Genomic DNA, 10,047 nt, shown 5'->3' on the forward strand with positions numbered 1-10,047 from the left:
ATGGGGTTGATATTCTAGCACTAGAGTGTAGAAGGAAGTGCAAGTGACTCGAGATAATTGGTGTAACCATAGGCATGTTGGTACTTCCTAGGCATATCTCACCCTTATGTGCTCTGATATATGTAGGATAAATTAGAATGAGGGACTAGGGGATTAGAGACAAAGATGGTCGATAGAGGCCACTGTGCATCCTTAACTTGAGAACCCCTAGGTGTCATGTAGTACCTATGGATATGGATACACATACACACACTTTTTTCCTTTTTCACAAAAAGAAAAAAGCTATATACTCATCTTACCTCAAGTTTTCTAACCTTTTGTGAGTCAAGAGATGGAAGTGTAAAAGAATACAAGGGCTAGTTGAAGATTGTAAGCATGACTCTGAAGATTAATTGGTGCACTCAAGTTTGTACAATAAATTTTGAGAGCCAAGAAAATTGATGTACAAGGGATTAATGTTGATGAAAGTATTATTGAAACATAACTAAGCACTTAATAGAAGTGGAGATGAAGAACTTGAGCTATCATTGAAGCAAGTTGGGGATCCCTTGAATTATTGAGGTTGCAGAATAGGTCTTTCCCCTCCTTGTATTTCTTATGTAATGAGATCATCAACAGCTCCTTCCCTTGTTGGTGTTTTATTCAAGCCCAATATCTTGCATAAGTGTCACACATATTCTTGCTATTTGCAGTCACTCAATCAAATGTTAGGCATAGCATGCAATTATGAATAAAAAATTCACATGACTAAATGCCCTACATTTATTGCTTGTTATGTACAATATTAGTGTGCAATAAACTTTTTGTTGTAAATAACTAATTGGAAAATTATGCTATGTGCAAAGGAAGAGCGGTTGTTTATTTATGGTACGAAAATAATGTTAGATCATTATACAATGTCATTCGTCCTTGGAATAAGCCATTGATAGAAATTTGGGTTATATTGAATATATATAGCATAAGCATCAATAATATATAGTGTCATGCACAAGAATGATAAGTAGACAATTACATCTAGGATCATGTTGTGTTGGCCTATTATATGAAAAGCATGAAACTCCTCCTCAACGAAGAGTTTGTCAAGTAGAGGATGTTGTAATAGTTCCTTGCTTAATGGGAAGTTGTGGAAGGCTTTCAACACTTGTAGGAAAGTGGGGAGCCACATATGTTGGATCACACATAGAAGTCTTTGTAGCTCTTCTTTGTTAGGTGGTATCCATTGCATGAGAATAATTTTATTCCCGCATCTCAATAAGAGCATCATTGCTTAGCTTACCCCATGACCTAAATTTTCTCTATCTCAAATCCTAAATCTACTTGCCTTTGAGTAATAGGTTTTCTTTACTTTGATATATAACCTTTTGTATGGACTTTAGCACATACAATTCTTGAGAACTCTTGACTTTTTTCTAAAGGCTAAAAAACCTTTCTTTTGTGCAATCTATTTATTTCCTATGAGATACTTTTTGTTCACTTTGAGCAATAATTTTGTTTTCTTTAAGCAATCTTTTTGCCTTTGAGTAATACCTTTTGTTTCCTTTGAGATAGCATTTCCCATGCACTTTACACATACAGTTCTTGAGAAATGTTGCTACTAAACTACTACCTTTGATATGTAGCTTTAATATATAAACTTATTATATTTTACTAGGGTTACACCTATTGTGTGCCATGACCTAGTTCATGTGCATACATATTGGGGTCACATTCCCATATATAATTTTCATGTGTTTTCTTAATGATGCTCACCTTAACCTCTTTTCTTCAAAAGTCAAGCAATAACATGAAACAAAATAAGGGTAGATAGTTGTCAAGACATCATAATAAGAGCATTCTTTCTTAGTTTACTCATCAATCTTTTTCTTTCTCCTCTTTGTTTTCTTTGATATATGGCATTTCCTATGTGATTTAGCACACATAGTTCTTGAGAAATGTCTTTTTCTTTTCTAAAGCCTTCATCACCTTTCCTATGTGCTTTAGGATACTAATCTACTATATTTGATATATAGCTCTAATATATAAACTAATCATCATGTATTGAGGTTCTACCAATTTTGTGCCATGACTTAGTTCATGTGCATATGTCTTGGGGTCACATTCTTGTGTATAATTTATTCACCTTAACCTCTTTGCTTGAAAAGTCAGGCAATAATATGCAACAAAATAAGGGCATAAAGTGGTCAAGAGATCTCAATAAGAGCACCGTTGTTGAGTTTACGTTATTAATATTTTTTCTATCTCCTCTTTATTTTCTTTGATATCATATGTTTCGTGGTGATACTTGGTTTTTTTTTCTAAAGTTGAAATCACCTTTCCTATGTCCTTTACCTTATTAAATCATCTAGTTTGATATACAACTTTAATTTATAGAATAATTATCTTTTAGCCATAATGAATAACTTATGGAGATGTCGATGCAATTATAAGTATAGATATTTAGCTCTTGGTTATCAAAATATTACTAGACAAACTTTCTATGCAAACTATCATCAAGATATGTATGGAAAAATACATCCATCAGTTGTGGCTAATCAAGTTTGTCAAAATTCTACATGCAATACTATTCTTATGAGTGAAGATAACCCTCCCATGGCTCAATCATCATCTCAGTCATTGCCTAGATGTAGACATTTGCAATGTAGATGTAGGACACGTTGTGGAGGCAAACATATGGTTCTTCATTCAACTTATGCAAGGTGAATGAAAATTGGGGAATATTTGAGAGTATAGCCATTAATCTTGGTTTTCATGGTTCTTAAGATCTACCACATGATGATGTTCTACTGGAGCAAGATAGTGAGATGGGAGATGAGCTTTATAATAGCTCATCACATGACTTTGACATTTTAGATAAGAGTGAAGATAATGAGGTGGATCCACAACATGAAGAGTTTGATGGATGATGTTCAACCATATTTATTTGACCAAAAAATTCAAAGAGTTATTCAATTGCAAGCACTTTGGGATGAGCATCAAGCTTTGATCAAATTCCAAGTCAAGTTTCTTAAAATTCTACCTGGCGATATTGTTGGTTCTAATCCTCCCTAAGCTCATATAGACCATATATATATATATATATATATATATGCCAAGATTGGCCAAACTACTAGTGTAAACCCCCAAGAAATGGGATGGAGACTTAGGTGGTATAAGTACTCCTAATTGCTAGGATCAAATTGATATTGGGGGTAAATGTGCCTCCGCCTAGCCGCCCGTGTATTACTACACTGATAGTACCCGCCACTGCACATTGCAGGTGGCGGGCGCCTGTCACAGTCACTTATTCTTTATTCTTTTAGTGACAGTTTGAATAAAGGAAGGCCCAGCCACACATTGTGATTGTTGGAGTTCCCATTTCTTGTCTCTCTCTTGCTCTTGCTCTCCCGCCATAGCTCTTGCGTGCAAGCTTCGATCCTTCTCACCTTTCAATTGGTATTAGAGAAGGTCCTTCGCGAGCGCTTCCTGGCCTTCCCCGGCATCTACACGAGGTATGGGAACTTGCTTCTCACTCAGTTCTCAGCCATTCTTTGACATGAATAGTAGGGTTTCATGAAGAGGCAGCCATAGCTTCCATCATTGAAGCTTGTTCTCTTCACCTCTTGCTTGGACTTGTCCTAGGCTTGTGTAGGCCTATTGTAGGCCTTAATTGGGCTCTTGCTTATCCCCTACCCACCTTGATTTGGCCCCTTAAGTACAGAACCATGCTCACATTTTATTTGCGCATGTTTACAAAAATGGCTCAAAAATCACTCTTTTTGTCATATCTCGGACATTCGGAACCCGATTTAGGTAAGGTAAGAGTCTAAGTTGGGGTTTGCACGCTCCACATGCGATGGTGATGTTGGATTTGCCAAATTCTAATGACAGAATATTCTACAACAGATTTCAAGTTTGAGACAACATGTATTTGTATGTCTATGGCTTATGTGATGCTTTTATTGATGTCTACTGATAACGAATCACTTGTGGATGTTATGCCTCTTATGTGAGATGCATTTGGAGTTGATTTAGCTCAGCCATTGACTATTTTGAACAGTCCCAAATCTGGCCAAAATAGGGTAGCACTTATCTCTTGAAGTTTATGCTTACCAAGATTGATCACTTGATGCGTATTGATGCCCGGATGATGTCTATATGTATGGAGATGATACGTTAATGAATTGCCATAATTTTGGTACTGATTTGAGGCCTGAAATACTCAGTCTGGAGCAATGAATGTTTGTTGTAAACAGTTGGGCTGAAGCTATTATACTCATGTATGCTTATGCTTATGCTATTCGGGTCATGTCTTGGAGATGTACATTGATGTATTGACCATCGGGGATTGGAAAAGAGTTCGACATTGCTTCTTAATTATTGGTTGAGCTTGAGCTCCGCTTTCCATAGCATTTGGATATTTCTCTTGGATGTATCTTGGCACTTATCAGTCTATGCTTGACCGCTTTCGACATGCACTTATGCTCATGTCACCTACCTATGCTAGTTACATTGTTTGGAGCTGCTTGCTACTGAAGCTTTGTCTTGGCTTAACTTTGGACTCCTAGAGCTTACTTGGGCTATTTATTGGCTTGCCAGATTTTATTTTGGGATGTACTTGATGTCTATGGATGCTATATATGGATGCTCTATCGCCTACATGTTCGGGATGCATCATTGATTCTTGATCTTGGACACTTGTCACTAGTGCTTGTATATGCTTTGTTCGGGCTTTGTTGCTTGATATTTACGACCTTTGTGCCAGTGGGAGAGTCTTTGGATGCTTGACAGACATTGAGCAGGCGGTCTATGCTATTTAAGCTTTTGAGACTATTTGGGATTTCTTACCCTTTGGGACGATGCATGGTTCATATGTCTTGGTTCCTTCGGATGCTTATGAGCTGACTCTTTGACTTGGGTCCCTTTTCTTGTGAGTTGACACCTATTTGTGTCAAGTCTTGGTAGTGGCAGGCACACTTTGCTCCTTCGACTGGGGGGGTGTGCCTACTCACTGGTAGAAATTTCATGACATGTTTGGGTGTTGGATTCATGCTTATCGACTATCATATGCCTATGTTATGCCCGCATGATGTTGGTTATGGTCTTGGCAGTATATGATTGACGTGGGATCTGCTTCTGACACAGTTAGCTCTCATTTACTGAAATCTATCATTTATTACAGCAAGCTAAAATCTACAGATTTTGCGTACTCCTATGAGGGTAATGCTTACTATTTGATGCTATCTTGGTCATATTTTGTGGATAGGTGCTTCTCTTGGTAAAATCCACTCTTTCAGCCAATTTTAGCAGTGGTTTTAGTGCATTTTCTGCTAATTATAGCAACTTGCAATTTTTCCTTTTTGCATTGATTTGGGACAGTGTGGCTGGTCATCTGAAAGACACAACTCTCTTTAACATTGCCAAGTTGGATGGTACCAACTATGGGTATTGGAAGTCCCAAATATGGTAGGTTTTGGTGCAGAAGTTGCAGATTAAACCATTGCGTTTCAAGGGTGTCAAACCTGAGGATATGGATGATGATGTTTGGATGGAAGTTGATGAGCTATGCAAATCTACCATTATTTTGTCACTGTTGTTGAAGATGAGAGTCAGAGTGCATGGGAATTTTGGGAGAAAATTCAAGAGCTTTATGCACAACAGAGTCCTGTGTCACAGATGTATTGGCTGAAGCAGTTAATGGACCTTCGCATGAAGGAAGGGTCATCCCTATCATCTCATTTCAATCAGTTTCATGCTATCATGAAGAATCTGTTGTCACAGGATATTGAGTTCAATGATAACTTGCACATGTTATTTCTGCTTGGCACCCTTCCTGAATCATGGGATGTATTCCGTACTGCCATATGCACGAACAAACTTGATGGGCCGAAAATCAAAGATGTTGAGAGTGCTTTATTGACTGAGGAAATCAACAAGAGAAACAATGATGCTTCCCGCTCTTCACATGCATTGACCATTAGAGGTGGCAGAAATGGCATACATGATAATGATCATAAGGGTAGGGACTCTCAGAAGTCCAAGTCCAAGTCCCATGGTTGTAGTAAGTCCCATGGATGGAAGTCCATCGATCTTACCTGTCATTATTGTGGGAAAGCAGGACATATTAGGTCCCAGTGCCATAAAATGCGCGATGATAAGCGCAAGGAAAAGGGAAAAGATAAAGTGCAGGAAAAGTCTTCTAAGTGCAGCATAGTACCTGCAAAGTCTAGTGTGAAGATAGAAGAGGTTAATGTCACGCGGGCCACTAATTCAGATGACGATTACATACTTGTAGCTTCTTCATGTGATGCCTTACAAACTTCTGAGATACACTCTATGTATGCGTAGTGCTGGCTCTTGGATTCGGGTGCGTCATTTCATGTGACACCCTGTAGAGATTGGTTTCATACCTATCGTACTATGTCTGGTTCTGTTTGTCTTGGTGATGATAGGTCTCTTGACATTATGGGCATTGGAGATGTTAGGTTGCAGTTTTATTTTGGTATTTCTTTTGTTTTGCATGATGTATGCCATGTACCTGTGTTGACTCGCAGCCTTATGTAAGCTGGACAGTTTGATGATGTAGGGTATTTTGTGTCTTTTGGAGACTCTGCATGGAAGATTACTCATGGCAAGCTTATACTTGCCAAGTCTAGCAGTCTCTATCCCTTACGTGTATTAGGAGCTACATTGGATCGTGTTTTGTTTGTGGGTTCTATTCCCCATGTATCCCTTTGGCATGCTCGTTTGGGGCATATGTCTCTTAAAGGAATGAAAATGCTCTGTGCTTTGCAGTATCTTCCGCCTTTTGACTCTTCGCATTTTGATTCTTGTGATCATTGTTTGTATGGCAAGAAAACTGGAAATATGCATAAAAAGTCTAGTAAGAAATGCATGGGTGAGCCCTTGGCTCTTGTGCACTCAGATGTATGTGGGACCATGCCCTCTCAGTCACTTGGTGGGGCAAAGTACTTTGTTACTTTCATAGATGATTACTCACTACGAAAGTACTTTGTTACTTTCATAGATGATTACTCACATAAGGTTTGGGCTTATCCCATAAAGAGAAAATCCGATGTCTTAGACACATTTCAACGTTGGCTTGCATTGGCAGAAAACCAGTCTGGGAAAGGCTAAAAAGCCTAAGATCAGATAATGGGGGTGAGTATATATCACATGCTTTTGAGCAGTTTTGTGATGAGCGGGGTATTAAGCGTCAGTTGACTGCCCCTTACATCCACCCCAGAATGGTATGGCTGAACACATGAATAGGACCATTTAGGAAAGGGTCCGAAGCATGCTTAGCCAGGTTGGCTTACCATAGCACTTTTGGGCTGAGGCAGTTACTACTGCAATGCATCTCATTGACAAATTGCCTTAGCAGTGGCATTGACTTTCAGATTTGGAGGAGGTATGGGCAGGTAAACCCCCATCTTATGATCATTTGCTTGTCTTTGGCTGTGAGGCATTCTACCATGTGCCCAATGACAAATGCAATAAGCTCGATCCTAAGAGTTACAAATGCATTTTCATTGGCTATGGAGATGCAGGAGAGATGGGTTACTGTCTATGGGATCCGCAGGTGTGAAAAGTGATCCGGAGCCATGATGTCATCTTTCATGAGGACAAAACACATATGCAGCCTGAGAAAGTGGTTGAGGTATGCAGAGTTATCTGTCAGGAGGAGCCACCTGCTCCCATTCAGCCTGCTCCACGGCCAAGTAGACACCGTGCAGTATCACCTGATGCTCATAGCCCAGATGTTAGACATGCTGATGCTAGACATGATGTTGGTCGCATAGTAGAGCCTGCCTTGAGGCATTCACCTAGAGATAGACGACCTCCTGACTGTTTTGTGCCCTCTATGGATTATGTATTGGTTACAGATGTAGGAGAGCCTCTTGCTTATGATGAGGCTATGCGCAGGGGTGATTGTCACTCTTGTGAGAGGGCTATGCAGTATGAGCTTGACTCATTGCATAAGAATAAGACTTGGGATTTGGTTTCCTTGCCTTAGGGTAAGAAGGCTTTGCCATGTAAGTGGGTGTATAAGCTCAAAAGTACCCCTGGACACCCCAAGCCGGCATACAAGGCTCGATTGGTTGCTAAGGGTTTTAAGCAGGAGCATGGTGTTGACTTTGATGAGGTCTTTTCTTCTGTGGTCAAGATTACCACCCTATGCTTAGTCTTGGCCTTGGTTGCATAGCTTGACCTAGACTTGTACCAGATGGATGTCAAGACAGATTTTCTACATGGGGACTTGCATGATGAGATTTACATGGAGCAGTCTAAGGGCTTTGTAGACCTTGGTAGGGAACACCTAGTATGCAAGCTAAAGAAGAGTCTATATGGCTTGAAGCAGGCACCTAGGAAATGGTACCATAAGTTTGATGTGTTCATGCAGTCACAGGGCTACAGCTACAGCGCTATGGATCCGTGCTTGTACACGAAGAAAGCCCGTGATAGTTCTTTATTGATTTTGGTACTCTATGTGGATGACATGATTTTAGCAGGGACAACTCATGAGGAGCTAGATGCTCTTAAGGCTCAGCTTAAGAAGAGCTTTGAGATGAAAGATTTGGGACAAGTCTCTCATATACTTGGTATGCGCATCACACGCTAGATCTCAAGGACTCCTCTATCTATCACAGAGGGAGAACGTATATAAAGTCCTTGAGCGCTTCTGCATGCAGGATGTTAAGCCTATTGGCTGTCCATTACCTTCTCATGTGAAGGTTTCACAGGCCGATTGTCCATAGACAGATGAGCAGAGGGTCGAGATGGCCAAGATTCCCTATGCATCAGTCGTGGGCAGTCTTATGTATGCCATGATAGTTACCTATCCAGATATTGCTTTTGCAGTTGGAGTTGTGGCACATTATATGGCTACACATGGCAAGAAATATTGGGATGTCGTGAAGGGTATCATGAGGTACCTGAAAGGAACTACAGATATATGTATTTGTTATGGCAACCAGGATACAGGAGTCGTGGGGTACACTGTCTCTAATTATGCAGGACACGCAGATAGTAGAAAGTCCACTTTTGGCTATGTGTTCACTTATACTGGAGGGGGTATCTCTTGGATGTCCATGGCGTAGAAGTGTACGGCCCTTTCTGCTACAGAGGCCGAGTATATTGCAGTCACAGAGGCTTGCAAGGAGGCTATCTAGTTAGGCCATTTGATTGCAGACCTTGGTATGACATATACTATGCCTACACTACATTCGAATTCTATGAGTGCCATTCAGTTGGCCAAGAATCTGGTCTTCCATGCGAAGACGAAACATATTGAGGTGAGGTATCACTTCATTCGTGAGGTCCTTGAGGACAAGTCTGTTGACCTTGTCAAGATTCTCACTGAGCAGAATCCTGCAGACTTTCTCACGAAAAGCCTCACTACCGAGCACTTTGCCTTCCTCAGGAGATTGATGGGCATTGGATGAGATGACGTCTTTTTCCTCATCCTATTGTACATGTGTACATGTTGTAATGCCTTTTCTTTTTTCTCTCTCACGGGGCAAATTTGCCTTTAAGTGGGAGGTTGTTGGGGGTCAAGGCGCCTTTGCCTAGCCCTCCGTGTATTACTACACTGACAGGTGGCGGGCGCCCGTCATAGTCACTTATTCTTTATTCTTTTAGTGACAGTTTGAATAAAGGAAGGCCCGGCCACACATTGTGGTTGTTAGAGTTCCCATTTCTTGTCTCTCTCTTTCTTGCTCTTGCTCTCCCACAATAGCTCTCGCGTGAAAGCTTCGATCCTTCTCACCTTTCAACAATTGATACCATATTTACATGACTTGGTATGGTTAAATCCCAAGGTTACAAGATATGCCAAGGAGGTAAAAATTATGTTCATGCATCATTACTTATCAACCAAAGCAAGGAAGATAACTATGTTGGAGATACACTTGAATATCAATGTAATACCAAAATAGGAGGAAGAAAGAAACTAAAGTGTGATTGCTCCCAATGTGTGAAAAGTGCTCCAAGTATTCATTGCCTAAGAAATACATGCTCTCTTTTTACTATGTCTCCATTAGACAATAGTTACATCTACTAACCAAAATT

The sequence above is a fragment of the Lygodium microphyllum genome, chromosome 25, assembly GCF_053477565.2.
Source record: "Lygodium microphyllum isolate KBCC chromosome 25, Lygodium_microphyllum_v1.1.10, whole genome shotgun sequence".
Taxonomy (NCBI): domain Eukaryota; kingdom Viridiplantae; phylum Streptophyta; class Polypodiopsida; order Schizaeales; family Lygodiaceae; genus Lygodium; species Lygodium microphyllum.